Raw genomic sequence first — 19,242 nt, 5'->3', positions numbered from 1 at the left:
GATTGTATTGCTGTTTTGTGTATCTATTAAATACCCAAGAAGTGATTTTTATAGCCTTGATTACATAGCTTCTGAGCTCCCTTTGTATTCTGGAGTAACTCTGCATTATGAGAACCCACTGTCCACCAGAGAAGCTAAAATACTAGATACTTGCTTTATAAGCTTGAGAACAGACTCTGCTAATCAGATGCACAAGTCTTGGATGTTGGATCAAGACTATTACAAAGGACAAGGACTGCTGCAGATCTGTCTGTTGGTAGACAGTGGGGACAGTGCCAGTAACTTCAAGCTTCCATGGGTAACAATGATGCCTCCCAGACAGTAGTGCATCCACTATGGTCAGCTGAGATGATACAAGGTATAGAGTAATCAGCAGTGGGAGCTGGTTTTATGCTTTTGTCTTAAATATACTGCATGGTCTCCCGTTGGAAGCCATGTATGAATTATGGATTTTGTTTGAGCCATTAGGGCGGGGAAGCTGCTTTTCTGGAAACTCCTGGGTGAAATTCCCCAATTTGAGAAAGCCCAGATCACGCTGGCACTGTGCCTTAGTTCACAGCCCTAAGTTCAAATGCAGCTGCCCAGAGCAACCACCGAAGAACCTGTTTTTCCCACTCTTATCCTGTTTTCCTGAAGAAGCTTGCCATTCTGAAACCTTTGATGTATTTCACCTTAAATAAAGGACAGGCCTTTTTCACTTGTTCAGTTCCAGTTCCTATCAGGACTGGAAGACCCACCAGGTGCCCCCTTTTTAAAAATCTAATTTCTGTCTTTGTCTTTTATACCTTAGTAATTATTTTCAGACTTTTTATTCTCCCAGCCAGTTCACATCTCCAAACAGGAATCTGCTCTACCAGAGTGCTGGTAACCCTGGCAGTCTCCCTTGCTCCTAATGATTTTTCAAGGCTGAGATGATCAACATTCTTCCAATAAATTCTTTTGCTGACTAAATCAGCTTGCAATTAAGAATCCTGACAAATATACTTCAAATTTTTGGTTTCTGAACTACCTAAGCAATAGACTCTTGACTCTTTAGTTAAAAATAAAAAGCGGAAACAGTAGGATGGTTAAGGTTACACAATTTTAAAAATTGATTCGTGTTCTCTATTTTTTTAAAAATTAAAAATTTCTTATGTGGTTTTCAAAATAATATTTACAGTTACAGAAATAAGTAATTAGAGGATAGAAGATGATAAATAATTAAGTCCTAAGGAACTCCACTATTCACAGACTAAAGATGTCAGTATAAAAGGCCAAAGAGTACAGTCAACTGAGGTAGGAGGAAATCCAAGAGTGCAATATCAAGCAAGCAAAACAGAAGCAACAGAAAATAGGGCTGCCAATACTTCCGAGTTCTACATGTTACAGTTTCAGCCCACCCAGAGAGAAATTTACTATACTACATCATATTTCAAAATCCAGAAGAAAGGACTCATTAGTCTTAGCTCACATACAACCTTTGGATATGTGCATTGCATAAAGTGACTGCTAAAAGTAATCAAAAGATAGGGCTCTATCTTCAGCAGAACAAGAAAACAAATTAATATCCTGGTATGATGAAACCAATCAGCATGTATTAAAGTAACTAAAAAAGACTGAATGAAGGAGGAGAGGCAGGTTTGAACTGGGCCTTGAAGAATGAATAGTAGATTGAATATCCTCCATTTGTCCCTCCTTCACTTTCCACCCTTTCTGTACACTGCTTTGTGCCCTGCTGTGTGGCTAAGCTCTTTGAGTATAGGAAACCCCACCCTGCCCTCTGGCTCCTTGTTAGGTTAAATCTGTAGGAGGCATCAGTGAATCAGCAGGCTAGGAAAAGAAAGAGATTGAGGTATTTTCCTAGTTTCTGCCCTACCTAATCACAATTTGGCAATGGTGTTGTATCTTGACCAAGTCACAGCTTCTGACTTTGGCCTTCTTTTACAACCATAGCTAGTTCTTGCCACATTTCAGCATCTGCTTCATTCCCTTGCCCCTTCTAGTATAGGCATGGTAATAAACTCCCTACTACTTTTATCCTTTGGTACTTTACCATCCCTTGTTGGTCTTCCTTAACTCTTCCCACATTTATGTAAACAGCTTCTTCATTAAATCTTTCTCAATTACCAATCCCAATGTGCCATCTGATTCCTAACACAACCCTGTTTAATACAAACAAAATAAAGAGAAGGCATTTCAAGAGTGAGAGCAAAGATAGAGGAAAGCAAAAGCAAAAAGGAAGAACTAAGAATAATACTAATGGCCACAAAGATTTTGGTTAAAATAGAATGGAACATATCTTTTAAGAAGTAGCAGGAAACAATGTTGAATATGTAGAATGGGCAAACCACAGAACCTCTGGAAAGCCAATTAAAGAAGTTTGGGATTTGATTTGGTGGGCAAAAGAAAACTACTCAACCCATCATTCCTTCTATATATACCAAGTACCTACTCTGTGTCAGTCACCTACAACTGGTACATTAAACCAGTATCTCAGTGAACTCTTGTCAAAAAAAGTGAATGAAATCTGAAGAAAACACAGGGTAAGAGACTATTACATTAATTCAGACATGAGATGATGAGTGTCTATACTATTTAAAAATGGGAAATGGGGGATAAGACATTCTAAAAAAAGATATCATCAACTGAACAAAGAAAATGAAGATAAAAGATGATTCCAGAGTATATAGATGAAGGTAGACAAAATGAAAAGGGGGAATGAAATATGAAAGGCAGAAACATAAAAATGAAAAATCTGCTTCACTGATAAAAGAGATGAAATACGTATTACGATTTCATTTAGGAGAGAGAAAATGTCATGAGATAGACTCTTAAGAAAGCCAAAATGGGGACTGGGGCTATTAGAAAACAGATGGCACGGGGCTAGTGTTGTGGCTCAGAGGTAGAGTGCTTACCTAGCGTGAGTGAGGCCCCCGGGTTCAATCCTCAGCACCACTTAAAAAGGTAAAATATATTGTGTCTGTCTATAACTAAAAAGTAAATATTTTTAAAAAAGAAAAAAAAAACAGATGGCACATTGGAATTGGTAGAGCACTTGCCTTGCATGTCTGAGGCACTGGGTTTGATCCTCAGCACCACATAAAAATAAATAAAGATATTGTGTTCATCTACAACTACAAAAAAATTTTTTAAAAAGCCAAAATGTACAAATCATTAAGCCTAAGCTATTACTATTTTGGGGGAGGGAGAGGGTTACTGGGGATTTGAACAAAGGGCACTTTAACACTGAGTCACAACCCCAGTCCATTTTATTTTTTATTTTGAGACAGGGTCTGGCTAAGTTGCTTAGGGCCTTGCTAAATTAAATTGCTAAAGCTAGTCTCGAATTTTCAATCCTCCTGCCTCAGCCTCTCAAATCACTGAGATTACAGGCATGCGCACCACCACCACACCTGGCAAGGCTGTTACTATTCTCAAAACACATCCTTCATTTATATATATACATACATATATATATGTGTATATATATATATACATATATATATATGTGTATATATATACATATATATATATATGTATATATATATATATATATATATATATATATATATATTCATATTATAAAAGGTAGCACCCAAAGAATTTCCCCCAAAGAAGTATCAGTGTACCAATAATGACTTACCTTAACAAGCAGCAAGACGGTTTCTTCTTAAGAGTTGTATGAATTTTTTTCAGGGATAATAGGATAGTGAAGAATCCAATATATGATTAACCTCGAAGTTAAAGTCACAAAAAGGAAATAACCTACAACCAGTTGAAAATATGGAACTAGAGAACCAAAAACAGTAAGTAACATGTGTTTATAGATCCAGCTACTCAGAAGGATGAGGCTCAATTGAGCCCAAGCGTTCAAGACCAGCCTAGGCAATAAAGTGAGACACTATCTCTAAAAATAAGTAAATAAATAAATATATTTTAAAACTTAAAAGAAGGGCAGGAAATGTGTATGTGAAGTCATTCCTGAAGAAAATGACTGGATTAAGAAATATAAACTCATTGAAAGACAGATGATAAAAGAAAAACAGAGACCTGAGGATAGTTTTGGAGAAACAGGAGAAAAGGGAATAAACAGGGAGCCAGAGGAATTAATTTGTGAGAGTACCAGAAAACCTTTAAATAGATCACTTTTACATAAATGTCATAAAACTATGTTTTAAAGTTCCTTTATGCTTATAGTTTACTTTTTTAAACTTCATCACTTGTACAAAACACAGTATTCTATAATGGAAAACAGTGTGAGAATACCCATAGGATGCCTTGGTTACAAATGTCAGAAAATCATAACTAACCTACTAAAGTAAATAAGTAAATTGACTCTCACATAACAGGGTGTCCAAAGTTAGGCAGGTTCTAATGCTGGTTGATTTGGGCACCAAATGTGTGTTACCAAAGACTAATATCTTAATTTCTCCAGTTTCCATTCATAGGACTCTGCTTCTTTGGACTAATAAGAAGACGTATTAAATTGTGACTATCTCATTCTGGAACTCTTTCTAAAGAGAAAGAAAAAAATTTTCCTTGAACCACCTCCTGCTTACCAAAATTACTTCATATGCTCACTCTTTTTTTATTAGTGTATTTTAATTATATATAATTATATTTATACATGCAAATGACATACTTTGACCATATATGACCCCCATATGCTCATTCCTGAACTGAATGCTGGCATGAAGAATAAAGTGATATTAATTGGCTTAGACTGCTCATCGGAAATAGAAAGAGTGTTGTGAAATGATCACCACATCCATCCCAAGAAGAGTTTCAGCTAACATTATAAAAGTTTCAGATTATTTAAAATATAACTGAAAAAATAAAATAATTAATTAATTGATTACAAACAATATGCAGAATAAAGTGAAAATAAGTGAAGGATCTTTTTTATAAATTGCTTGACAGTAAATAATTCACCTACTCTCTTTGGGTCTCAGTTCCTTCTCCAAAAAAAGATGTTGGATCCAGTTAACAGTTTTCAAAATCGTGCAGTTCCATGGAGCTTTTGCAGGGATGCTTATGAAGAAGAGTAGCCAACAGATATAGTTCCAGAGTTCCTCCAACTCTCCCTTCAAATGAAGCAGCTCTACATTTATTTGCTTCAATCCCGAACACCTACATTTTAAACAAAGTATTCTGCTGCTCAAAGAAAGATGAAAACTGTCAGATTAGATAATCCCTATGGTTCTATGAAATTTAGAGATGATCTGTAAAGGATAAATAGTTTGCAAAGAACTAATCATTGTAGAAATAGAATATAGTTCAAGCTTAAAGGAGGAAGAGCAATTGATCAGTCAAAAGGATTTCAGACTTTGCTATTGGAAAAGGCATTTAAGAGCAAATGAGAGATTCCAGTCTCTCTTCGCAGCATGATCACTTTCTGCAGCACATTCATTCAGGATAACAGCAATAGCTGAGGTAGTGAACATTGATTTTATCAGAGGACCTGAACAGACACTTCTCAGAAGATGATATACAATTAATCAACAAATACATGAAAAAATGTTCATCATCGCTTTCAATTAGAGAACTGCAAATCAAAGCTACTCTAAGATTTCATTTCACACCAGTCAGAATGGCAGCTATTATGAAGACAAACAACAATAAGTGTTGGCGAGGATATGGGGAAAAAGGTACACTCACACACTGCTGGTGGGACTGCAAATTGATGCAGCCAATACAGAAAGCAGTATGGAGCTTTCTTGGAAAATTGGGAATGGAACCAACATTTGACCTGGCTGTCCCTCTCCTCGGTCTATACCCAAAGGACTTAAAAACAGCATACTACAGGGACACAGCCACATCAATGTTCACAGCAGCACAATTCACAATAGCTAAACTGTGGAACCAACCTAGATGCCCTTCAATAGATGAATGGAAAAAAATGTGGCATATATACATAATAGAATATTACTCAGCAATAAAAGATAATAGAATCATGGCATTTGCAGGTAAATGGATGGCACTGGAGAAGATAATTCTAAGTGAAGTTAGACAATCCCAAAAAATAAATTGCTGAATGTTTTCTCTGATGTAAGGAGGCTGATTCATAGTGGGGTAGGGAGAGGAAGCATGGGAGGAACAGACAAACTGTAGATAGAGCAGAGGGGAAGGGAGGGGGCATGTAGTTATTAATGATGGTAGAATGTGATGATCATTATTATCCAAAGTACAGGTATGAAGACACGAATTGGTGGAATATACTTTGTGGACAACCAAAGATATGAAAAATTTGCTCTACATGTGTAATAAGAATTGTAATGCATTCTGCAGTCATATATAAATAAAAAAAGAATTTTTAAAAAAACTTTCAATTGTTAGATAGTCCAGGAAAAAGTTCTCTTGAAATTCAAAGACCAAATTACAGCAGAAAATGCATTATTTTAGCCAGCTTTTTTTCTGCTGCAACTAAAAGATCTAACCAGAACAACTGTAGAGCAGGAAAGGTTTATTTAGGGGTACACGGTCTTAGAGGTCTCAATCCATAGAAGGCAGGCTCAGTCTCCATTCTTCTGTGCTCACAGTGAGGCTGAATATCATGGCAGAGAGAAGCTCACGTGGTGATCAGTAAGCAGAGACAGAGAGAGAGAGAACTCCCATTCTTCCAGATACAAAATATATATCTCATAGCCATGTGCCAAATTTAGCACTTCCTCCAGCCACACCCCACCTACCTCCAGCTATCACCGTTAATCCCATCAGGGGATTAAGTCATTGATTGGGTTAAGGCTCTCATAACCCAATCACTTCTCCTCTGAACCTTCTTGCATTGTCTCACACATGAGCTTTTGGGGGTACACCTCTCATCCAAACCATAACATGCATCTAGAAAGAATCATCCGGAAGGAAAAACTACAATCTCCAATAAAATTACCAGCTGTATTTTCAGTTGTTACAGGAAGCAGGCATCAAAACTGATTTCACCAGCTGGAGGGAGACAGCTTTCATTGTGCCCCAGGTGTGAAATGATTCTAATTTGAGTGGATTTGTAGAATAGTGATTGGTTCTTTTCTAAAAATAATTCCTGGCATCAAGAAAGGATATAAGTTTTGCCCACCTCAAGTGGAACATTTTTCAAGGATGATGCCAACAATGATCCTTAGTTGTCTGAGAAACAATTAATTGCTACAAAATTTTGCTTTGTTGAAATTGTTATAAGCCAGAATTAAGAAGATAAGTCATGCTACACATGTTTTTTTTTAAAATACTGAAGAAACCCTGGTTGTCTCAGAACTGTTACACCCAGTGCTTGATATGAAGATTGAATCTAGTGTTTATGTAACCACCAAAAAAATTGTTCTTGCTGATGTCATTTATAATGACTTCTGGAGACTCTGGCCATTTGGAAATAGAAGCCAGCAGGAAAAGTCTTATTGTGACATGAAAATAACTCCTGAAAGGCTCCAGATGGTAAAGAAAAACAGTGGGTCACATAGAGAATAGAAATAGAAATCAGGAAGTCAATGCAGGGTTATAATACTGATGGGTTCAGCTTCTGATCTGAGTCACATGGAAAAAAAAATCAAGAAGGCTTGTGGAAATTTTGGAATTCCATGTGAACTTCAGGTAACATCTGCCCATAAAGGACCAGAAGAAACTCTTAAGAGTAAAGATGAGTATGAAGGAGATGACATTCCTACTGCATTTGGGGCAGTGGAAGGTAGAAAGAATGGTTTTTGCCCAGTGATATCTGATAATACTGCCTATCCAGTTATCAGCTGTCCTCTCCTCACACTAAACTAGGGAGCTCAGGAAGTATGGTCATCTCTTCAACAACCCAGTGGTCTCAGATATTCAACGGTATTTTCTCATAGAGCTCAGTTTGCTGCTCAGATATTTGGATTAAACAGCCATTTGGTATGGATCAAACTGCAAGCAAGCAATATTACCAAATGGATTTCCTTGAAGCAGTCTAAGAAAAGATCAGAGAATATGATTCTGCTCCCTGCCCCTGCTACTGAGGGTTAAATCCAGGGGTGCTCTACACTGAGCTACATTCCTAGCCCTTTCTATTTTTTAAGACAAGATCTCACTAAGTTACAAAGGCAGGCCTTGAACTTGCGATCCTCCTGCCTCAACCTCCCAAGTAACTGGAATTGCAGGCATGTGCCATGGTGCACAGATCAGAGAATATAATTTATAAGAAAGAATGTCGGGGCTGGGGATGTGGCTCAAGCGGTAGCGCGCTCGCCTGGCATGTGTGCGGCCCAGGTTCGATCCTCAGCACCACATACAAAGATGTTGTGTCTGTCGAAAACTAAAAAATAAATATTAAAAAAAATTTTTCTCTCTCTCTCTCTAAAAAAAAAAGAATGTCATTTTATTTCTTGGAGAAAAAACTACAAATTGCTAGTTTAGCTTCAGAAAAAAGTCAAGCAAGATGAAAACATGACTTTAAGACAGAGGACACAAAATTTATTAATGAATAAAAAAGCAAACAGGATGTTTTAATTGTCTTAAAGCCTATATATACTAATAACTCACCTGTAGTTATGATGCAGAAAATCTGAATCTGTCAAAACTACTTTAATCCTATTTTAAACTTAATTTCATTTGAAACAATAATTTCATACATTTCTATAGCATGTGAATGAAACTTTCTGAAATACTTTCTCATGCACTTTACAACTTTATATTTATTACATATGTATTAAACAGGAAAGGTATATATTATGATACTCATATTACAAATGAGAACACAAAGCCAGGGGCAAGGGGAGTGGCAACACCAGTATGTCCCGAGTGGTACACCTCCTTAAGACAACTATAGTTGAAAGGTTTGGTTTTAAAGAAAAAGTGAAGTGATGAGTTAATATAAACAGAATAAATGAGAAATATTATGCAGGGAATTCCACATAAGCAAGAACAGACTAATGGACTGAGTGAAGTAACTGGAATAAAGGACTAGAGGCAGGAGATTTGGGCATGTGATGGTACATATCATAGAAAAGGGTCCTCTGATTGCAGAAAGTGGAGGGCTGAATGAAAGTGCCCAATGGAAGCTCAGTTGCAATGAATTTCAAGGGTAGGGACAAGCTAGTGTGTAGTTCTACAGTCTAGGCATATAAGAAGATGGCAGTTCAATAGTATGAGTAGTCAACAATGTACCCTTTTAATAAATATAGGATTTATCATGAATAACGCAGAAGAGAAAAAACTTATATAGTATGAACTGCTTGTGCTGTTATTCTATTATCATAAGTGAAATGGTTAAGATCACAGGGTCTGGAGCCAAATTTGTTTGCATTCCAATCTTGATTCTATTTTCCTTGTTTTGTAACTTTAGACAAGTTACTTAATACTGCCTCAAATTCCTTATCTGTAAAATGTAGATAATAAATTTTTTAAAGTTCCTGGCATATAAAAATCCATGCAAGAAATATTTCCTAAGTATCTACTATGTGCTAGACACATCATCTATTTACTAGGCTGAATACAGGGGATTCTCCGATACAACTGTGGTGTGATATAGAATTTTTCCTGCTTGTAAAATAAAGTACTATGAAGTCTTAATAAATGTCATGAATAATTAAGTATTATTTTATGTAAGGAATTAAGATTCATTCCTCATGATTAATAAGAGTTTTGTTGAATAAGCTCTTCAGAAAAAGGTACCAAAGGGTACTTTTTGTATATTATATATACATATATGAAAACGTCACAGTGAAACCCATTAATTTGCACAATTAATGGATTTGTACAATTAATGCATGTTAATAAAAAGATACTATATCTTATGCTTAGTTTATGTTCCATGGCACTTTAATAGATTCAGAAATCTAACAGGAACTAAATATTAGAATGGATATAAATAGAAAATAAAATAAACATATGAATAAAAATATGACTCATCTTTGTCTATAATAAAATTTAATGAAATCAAAGATTTGATTCACTCAGGATAAAGTAAATGGCAATAAAAATGACTGGTTAATGTCTGCCAAACAGACTATTAATGACACAACAGTTCAGTCAATTTGCAAGATTGCCTTAGAAAGTGGTAGACATAAGTATAATGCTGAGGGTTCCATAATGATTGAATCAGTTAGCTTCATTATACAGCACTTTAGACTGCCATATTACAGAGAGATACTCCTTGTTTAACTGTGAACAAACCACTGCAGTTTTATTACCAATACTGGAAAACTTAAGCTTACCAGATGGTGAATTATTAGCATTATGTTAACTTTAAAAGAACAGCACATTTTATGGCTGAGAATAACCTTGACTATTGTAACCAACATTCCTAAACTGTGAGTTTAAAATAGGTTATTTCTGTATTCTAAGTTTATAGTCAAGAATATGCTAAAAACAATTATAAAAATTAGACATTATAATAAATCATTATTCTACTCCAAAGGCAAAATAGTCTTTGACTTAACTTATTGAACAATTCATTGATTCTATCATTTCCACCCCTGTTAAATATTTTAAAACATGAAACGATAGTTTAAATGACTATGGATATTGAAAGATCAAAAATTAAATCTAGTTGTTTTGGTAATTCATTTCTTAAGAATTTATTAAATTAATTCAAAGGTAAAATACCTGAGGATCATAAAAATTTTTTTTGGGGGGGGGAGTTATAGGAGATTGAACCCAGAGATTCTTAACCACTGAAGCACATCCCTCATCCTTTTTTATATTTTATTTAGAGACAGGGTCTCCCTGAGTTGCTTAGGGCCTTGCTAATTGCTGAGGCTGGCTTTGAACTCAAGGTCCTCCTGCCTCGGCCTCCAGAGCCACTGGGATTACACGTGTGTGTCACCATGCCTGGCCATAAAATTTTAATCTCAACTCATATTTACACATTTGACTAATACTTATATTGTATTGTTATGCAGTATTTAGTAAAATACTATCAGCGTATTTAAAAAATCTCTTATGCTCAACTGATTCTATTTTTTAAAAAAGAAACCAATGATATTGACTTTAACACGATGTATATCATTCTTTACATAATAGTGTTCCTATAATCTTGCTTTCAAGTGGCTTTTTATATACTAAGATAACTTTTAAAGGAAACCCAACAATTATTTTTGAATCTTTATTTTTTATTAGGTTTTCCTAAAGCAAAATACAACTATATGAAGTAAACAAAGATTCAAAGTAATTTAGAAAGTAAATTACTACATGACTTTTTTTGTACTAGTGATCTGTTCAAAGTTTACTCCTAAGACACAATGTCCTATTAATAAGACGTATGGCTAAAATTTATATTCACTTATATAGCTTACAATTCTCTGAAGAAATCAAGGACAACTGGTTTTTCAAAGTTTTTTTCTTCCCCAATGTTACAAAATACAGCAAAGTTCTATGCTTTTCTACCTTTTTCAAATAACTGAAAACGAAAACTATTGGAATCAGCTGAATTATGGGAGATACCCTAAAATGTATCAATTCCTATTAAAATAATTGTTTTAAAATAGTACGAAGGTTTATAAATGAGTTAGGGATAGAAAACAGTGGATGGCTGGTAAAAATAAAAAGTAATGATTTCTTCCATCTTTCTCTTTCTATTATGCATTAATTAATCTTAAGAGCACAATAAATTAAAATCAAAGACTTCCACAAAATGATTTTCCACTGAAAAATATGCTTTTGATTTTATAGCCTTTATAAGCTTCTAAATATTCTGAACTTTTAGTACATTGTCTGTTTTCTAACCATTTTATTCAAAGCTATTAGTGCAGCAAATAAACAGCACATGCTTTGATCTCATTAAATTACAACTTATAGTTCCTAGAGTCATAAATACTGTGCAGTTTTCTCCTTCACCCCTCATTTTCTGGCATGAGGTAGTCTGTTTAATATCACTATCTCCTTGAGTGCTCTGACATTTACTCAGACAAACAGCAGAGGTTATGAATGTTTCTCATAGATAATATCGGGAATTCTTCATGATTGCCATAATGGTGAACCCAGCATTCAGAACTATAATACCTAGTTTTATCTAACAACTAAGTTTGATCTGTTTAACTGCTCCACAAAAAAGGAATTCCACCTTATCACAAACCAATAACTTAACTGTTCTGGACAAAATCAGTATAAAATAAAAATGAAAATTATCTTTGGGAAATTAATGTTTAGAAGTTTTAAATGAGTGATATAACCAATGTTGCTAGACTCGATTAGTTTCTGAAAGAGAGTAAAAAATAAAAGTCATTGTTAAGATTAAAAATCAAATCCACATAAAATACACAAAATATAAAAATTGTGTACCTAGAATGTCTAAAATATTAAAAATCAGCCCTTCAAACACATTTTATATTGCTCACCTCTTGCAGTTATTTAGACTTTTAAGTCTCAAAGATAATGAAATCCTCTCACTTTGCCCTTTCATATAGTCTCTTCCAAGAACAATTAACCTACAATGGACACAATGACGGTAATGCTTTGTAGAATGACAGAGGCCACCACTGCATAACCTATTACCACATTTAGGTGGCCCCGGCTGAGGCCCCATGGCCTGAGAAAAAGAAGCAAGTGTTCTCATGAGCAATATCATTCCACTCATGTATAGAAAGGGACATTCTTCACCCTCTTAAATAAATCCGCCAAGGGTATCTCTCCCTGGATTTAGAGGAGCCTCATCTACTCTACAGGTCAGAGTCTTAAATTACGTATTAGAATTTGATAGTCTATTTTGTTACATGAAACATTTGTTTATATTTAAAGCAAATATATAATTTCATAATGAAATTTATACTATATAATCTTTTTAGTAATAATACAGAAACTAGCTGCATAAAGATAAATGAATATTTTAATATAATTGCCAAATATGGATACTATTTAAGTTACTGACAAACATATTAAATAAAAAATAAATTAGCCTAAGAGATGTCACTGAAAATGTACTTATTCATGACTACTAGATTAACATATAGTTATTTATATTTGCATTTGAAGTTTATGTTGATAATAATGAATGGTCCTTTTTAACTATTCTCTGATTTGGAATTCCAGACAAATTTTTAAAATTATAGCTATTCTTCCTTATGTTAAAAAGAGTTATCTTTATATTCAAGGATAAAAGAAACATTTTATACACTAAATGAAATATAAGATTTTTTTTAAGGGGGGTACCAAAGCTTGAACTTGAGGGACACTCATCTAGTGAGCCACATACCCAGCCCTATTTTATATTTTATTTAGAGACCAGGTCTCGATGAGTTGCTTAGTGCCTTGCTTTTGCAGAGGCTGGCTTTGACCTTATGATCATCCTGGTCTCAGCCTCCTAGTCCCTGGGATTATAGGTATGTGTAACTGTGCCCAGAAAGACAAAAGACCTTTTAAGAATAGAATTATATGATTATTCATCATCCATCTGAATCTTCTCTAACTTACAACACCTATGCTCCTACTTTCTGATCTCTCAGGTATAAGAAGAGAGTCCAGGGAATATATAGCAAATTTACTGACAGCTATTAGATCAATGATTTATATACAACAACATGTTGTAATGTTACAAATATTAATAGTCTTTGAATTCATGCATTAAAGCATGTCATTCATCTGGCAGCATACTCTTCAAAACTTATGCCTGGGTCTCTAGATCCTTAATAATATTTTGATTTCGTAAAACTGTATTTAAAGATAGAGGGATTTCCAATTTCTCAGTGGGCATGTAAGGAGCTTAGAAGTCCCCACTCCATCCTAACAACAAGTAAAAAACTGAGCAAACTGAAAAATCAACATCTCTCTTTAATCTGTCATAAAAGTGAGGTCATAGGGCAAACTGAATAAGAGAGATAGACAGGAAAATACAGAGAATCACAATTTAACTGGAGCAGAAACCTCCACAATAACCAGTGCCAGGGTAAAAAGACCTAAAAAGTAATTGTTAAATTGCTAGAGGCTCACTGTGGACAACTCTAAAGTTGAAAATTCCTGGGGTACCCCGTAATAGGGGTGTAGGGGTTACATTTGTGGGTATTCCTTCCAGAAACTCTACCAGATCTCACAGTGAACATTGGTGGAAAATCTCCTTGTGCTTCAAGATGGAGGAGGGAAAGAGGAATCATTTTGAAATATATCAAAGCATATTCTTCCTAACAAGAGCTGTCTTCCAAAGAATCTATTTTAAAGAAAACACCAAATCAGCTATAGTTATACCTACCTAATCTACCTGGAAAAGAAAATATCCAACTCTAGCCCTGTCTAGTCATTCTATCCCTACTGAAAAACACTGTTGAAGTTCTCAATATAGTGGCACAGGTTCACCAAAAGATAGACCTACTAATAAAACTACAGAATGCTTCCCTTCCCCTGACACCTTATTACTAAAAGTCTAATTACCATCGTTCTTGCTACCCACTATATCATGTTCACTTTTCAACAAAAAAATCATAAGATATATTAAAACACAAAGAATAAAATTTCAAAGGGCTGAACAAAAATCTGAATGAAAGTCAGCTATGACAGGAATGCTAGAATTATCAGGCCAAGAGTTTTTACAAGTATGATTAATATGGTGAGGATTTTAATAGAAAGAGTAGATCACATGTAAGAACAGATCAATAAAATAAGCAGAAGGATGGAAATTTTAAGAAAGAGTCAAAATGAAATGCTAGAGATCAAAACCACCATGAAGAATTCTTCTTGTGGACTCATTAGTAGTTCGCACATGGCTGAGGAAAAAATCTCTATTCTAGAGAATATGACAAAAATTCCCAAAGCTAAGAAAACAAAATTTAAAAAGAACAAAATCCTGAACATAATACCAAGAATGGCATAACAACTAAAACTGTGTAAAATATACATAATGGAAATACCAGAAGAAGGAGGAGAGAAAGGAACAAAAGCAATATTTTAAGCAACAATGACCCAGGATTTTCCAAAATTAATGTCAGATACCAAACTACAGATCTAGGAAGCTCAGAGAACATGAAGCCAGGATAAATGCAAAAAAAAAAAAAAAAAAATCCATCGGAACTGGGGATATAGCTCAGTTGGTAGAGTGCTTGCCTTACATGCACAAGGCCCTGGGTTCGATCCCCAGCACCACACACACACACACACACACACACACAAATCACAACAGAAGTAGAGAGTAGAATAGTGTGGCCCCTAGAGGCTGAGAAAAGTAAGGAGGAAGAGAGATAGAGGAAGGCTGGATAATGGGTACCAAAATATAATTTCATGGGAAAAGTAACTTCTAGTGTTCTACAGCACAGTAAGGTGACTAATAATTCACAATAATTTATTATATATTTACAAAGAACTAGAAGGGAGAAATTTGAAGGTTCCTAACACAGAAATGATAAACATCTAAGGAAACTGAAATGCTAATTACCTTGATTTGATCATCACACATTGAATACATTTATCAAATATCACACTATATCCCATAAATATATTCAATTATTATATGTCCATTAACAACACTTAAAAAGGTCAAGATAGACATCCCTCCAAAGATATACAGATGGCAAATATGCACGTGAAAAGATGATCACATCATATGTCATTAGGGAACTGCAAATCAACAAGATACCACTACACACCAATTAGAACAACCAAAATCCAAAATGACTGACATCAAATACTAGTGAATTTTGATAGTGAGGGATGTTTGTACAGGAGTATATGGGAACTTGGTACTTGCTATTCAATTATGCTACAGACCCCAAACTGCTTTAAAACTAAACTCATTAACTTAAATATATTAAATAAAAATAGTGAAATTCTATGTATATAAGAAGACATTAATGTTTGGGGATTTTTTTTTCTTTTCTTTTTTCTCCTTTCAAAGCAGAATCCTTTACCTAAAGCATTTACTTTGAAAAAAATTAGTACTTAAAGCAGCCCGCCCCCAGGAAAAAAAAAATAAAAAAGAGCAGACTGCTTTGGAGTTAAGATGACAACACTAACCCAAATAAGTAGAAATAATTGTTCTTCAAATTTATGATACATCTGAATAGCACCATTCATACTTCTAAAAAAATTTAGTTGTAGATAGACACAGTATCTTTATTTTATCTATTTATTTATTTTTATGTGGTGCTAAGTAAGGATGGAACCCAGTGCCTCAGGCAGGTGAGGCAAGTGCCCTACCACTGAGCCACAACCCCAACCCCATTCATATTTTTTCATTCCTTGAATTCAAAATATATTTTTACAAACTGGCTAGATAAAAAAAATATTTCACCATGAAACAGAATTTTCTCTGTACTGAATCAATTAGTCTACACAGAAACTAAATTAATAATTTTTGGCCTCACTAATGATATGCCCTGACCAAGCATACATTCACAGTCCCACCTGGAAATAGATGGCACATATAAATTAGAGTATTTTGAAGATGGTTTATTTGCAAACGTGTTGACAGGATATAAAAGAGTCACAAGGATTGAGATTGTACAACCTTGTTCCACCAGTGGAGCTGTCAGCAACTTTAGCAAACAATAAGAAGGTTACTGGAACTCAAAAAGGGAATAATGTATAAAATAGGCTAATTCAACAGAAGTAGTGATCTGGTGAGTGACATGGCCAACCTGAAGTGATGACACAGAGAGGGATCAGAGGGTTTAAATACCCTGATTTCTTTTCTTTCCTTTCTCCCATCTTCTACCCAGGCTTCACTGGCCCTGCTCAACAGGAAGCTAGAGGATTTGGAAGCCCACTAATGCAATTCATATAGATAAGATTTCCAGGCATAACTTTGGAACTGCAGGAAAAAGTACAAAATATTTTGTGTACCAATAAATAATTACAAATTAAGTGCATTTTAAATGGTACTCAACAAATGTTTTGAAAAAACATTTTCAGTTGTTCATGTTCAGATCAATAGGGATAGGCGCTTAATTCTCTCAGGGGTAAGGAAGCAGTCCTAAAATGATTTGAAGTGGTATATTTGAGATGAGGCTTTGAAGGGAGTAGGGAAAGGAAATTAGAGGTCATTCTCTACAGAAAGAAGGCCTTACCTATTTCTTCTTTTCATACTAACTCTCCCTTTGCATCAGTTGGAATATTTATAGTTGCAAACAATGAAAAACAAGTATCCCTAACCAAGCTAGCTTAAGTACTAATGGGGACTACTGGCTCACATAACTGAAAAGTCTAGAACCAGGAAAAAATGCAGGGACTCAACATGTTGTAGAAGAACAGGTTTCTTTATATCACACCAATCTGCCTTCCACATTAAGTTCCTCAGGTTTTGGCTTCTCTCATGATTGGTAGCCACTATGGGGATTACATTTTTCCTGATTTTTAATTCCTGAAGGAATGATTGTGGCCAGAGGAAAGAAATATGTTTATAGTTTTCTGCCAATTTGAAGCTCAGCTCTAAAGCTGAAGGCAAAACAAAAACAAAAATTTGGATAAGGTTAGGAAGAAGAAAAGGGGATACTGGTGTTCAAAGAGCAAATCAATAAATATTCAATGGACGCTTTTATTCACGATGCTGCAGCCATACCAGACTTCTTCTAGTTCTTCAAATGTACTAAACTCTTTCCTGTATTAAGGTTTTGTACATGCTGTTCTTGCCTGAAACACTGTTCCTTTTCTTCCTCTACTCCTTTATCTTCAATCAATAAAAATCGCCTGTTATGTCATCCTATCCTGACTTTTTCTTCAGATTACTTATGACAGTTTTAAATTATTTGATCTGTATATTTACTTGTTTTCTGTCTAATTCCCCACATTAGACCGTATAAAAGTAGAAACATATTTTATTTTCTTTATAGTTGGGTCCTTAGTGGCACATAGTACTTGGCAAATATAAGTCATTGTCGTCAGCCTTCTGTGGGCTGTGTGTGAATTTTGTCAGCATTGCAACCTAGTGAATAGGAACATCTGGTGTCTGGGAACTTCCTATGGACATTTCCTCTGTGTAAGACTACCCAGAGACATATTGTGAATTCCTATTCTGCTCTGCCATATCTCCCACACAGCACCTGAGATGGGTGTGACCCGAAAAAGATGCCAATCAACCTGCTGACTGCAAGACATCAAAAAGCAAGACTCCACCCTTGAAACCTTACCCCTGGCTTTGTTGTACTGCCTTAAATAAACTACTGGAGCCACTTTCTTTTGGCTAGCTCCAGCTCTTGTGTGGACTGGATCTATCAGGGGCTCCGCTTTGGAAAATATATTTCTGACTCTTTGTCTTTTGTTCTTCACTAATTATGCTAGACTTTAATTTCTCAGGTGGCTTACACCTTTCACAAGAAGAAAAACCCTCCATGGAGACACTGGCTGTCAACCTATAAGTCACTAAATAAATACTGAATGAATGAATGAATGGTGCTAATGAAGCTGACATACAGTAAATGTTCACTGTCTATTCACATCACCATAAAAATTCAAGTCACTCAAACCTACACAAATACAGTTATCTCATACTAGACAAAGGTGCCAAAAACACACATTGGAGAAAAGATAGCCTCTTCAACAAATGGTGCTGGGAAAACTGGAAATCCATATGCAGCAAAATGAAACTAAACCCCTTTCTCTCACTATGAACAAAATTCAACTCAAAATGGATCAAGGATCTAGGAATTAGACCAGAGACCCTGGGCCTAATAGAGGAAAAAAAGTAGGCCCAAATTTTCATCACATTGAATTAGGACCTGACTTCCTTAACAAGATTCCTAAAGCACAAGAAATAAAATCAAGAATCAATAAATGGGATGAATTCAAACTAAAAAGCTCTTCTAAGTGGAAAGAAACAATCAATGAGGTAAAGAGAGAGCCTGCATATATATGGGAACAAATTTTTGCCACATGCACATCAGATAGAGCACTAATCTTATAAAGAACTCAAAAATCTTAACACCAAAAAAACAAACAACCCAATCAATAAATGGGCTAAGAAGCTGAATAGACACTCCTCAGAAGATGATACACAGTCAATCAACAAATATATGAAAAAATTTTCAACATCTCTAGCAACTAGAGAAATGCAAATCAAAATTTACTCTAAAATTTCATTTCATACCAGTCAAAATGGCAGCTATCAAGAATACAAACAACAATAACTCTAAGCAAGGATGTGGGGGAAAGGCACACTCATACATTGCTGGTGGGACTACAAATTGGTGCAACCAATCTGGAAAGCAATATGGAGATTCCTTAGAAAACTTGGAATGGAACCACCATTTGACCCAGCCATTCCTCTCCTCAGTCTATACCCAAAGGACTTAAAATTGGCATAATATAGTGACACAGCCACATCAATGTTTATAGAAGCTCAATTCACAATAGCTAAACTGTGGAACCAACCTAGATGCCCTTCTATAGATG

General features: G+C 35.1%; 1 protein-coding gene and 1 pseudogene across 1 annotated transcript in view; one reads left to right on the top strand and one right to left on the bottom strand.

The window, feature by feature from the left end:
* The window catches only part of Ccdc73 (coiled-coil domain containing 73), a 132,794-nt gene that overhangs the window by 36,921 nt on the left and 76,631 nt on the right, over window positions 1–19,242 (bottom strand). The gene's annotated exons all lie outside the window — the stretch shown is intronic.
* On the top strand, window positions 6,309–7,962 carry LOC124109070 (bifunctional phosphoribosylaminoimidazole carboxylase/phosphoribosylaminoimidazole succinocarboxamide synthetase-like; annotated as a pseudogene).

The sequence above is a fragment of the Marmota monax genome, unplaced genomic scaffold, assembly GCF_021218885.2.
Source record: "Marmota monax isolate L192 unplaced genomic scaffold, Marmota_monax_Labrador192_F-V1.1 WCK01_AAM20220418_F8-fsc00135, whole genome shotgun sequence".
NCBI classification, from domain to species: domain Eukaryota; kingdom Metazoa; phylum Chordata; class Mammalia; order Rodentia; family Sciuridae; genus Marmota; species Marmota monax.
The sequence above is the reverse complement of the archived record's forward strand: the minus strand, read 5'-3'. Positions and strand labels throughout refer to the sequence as shown.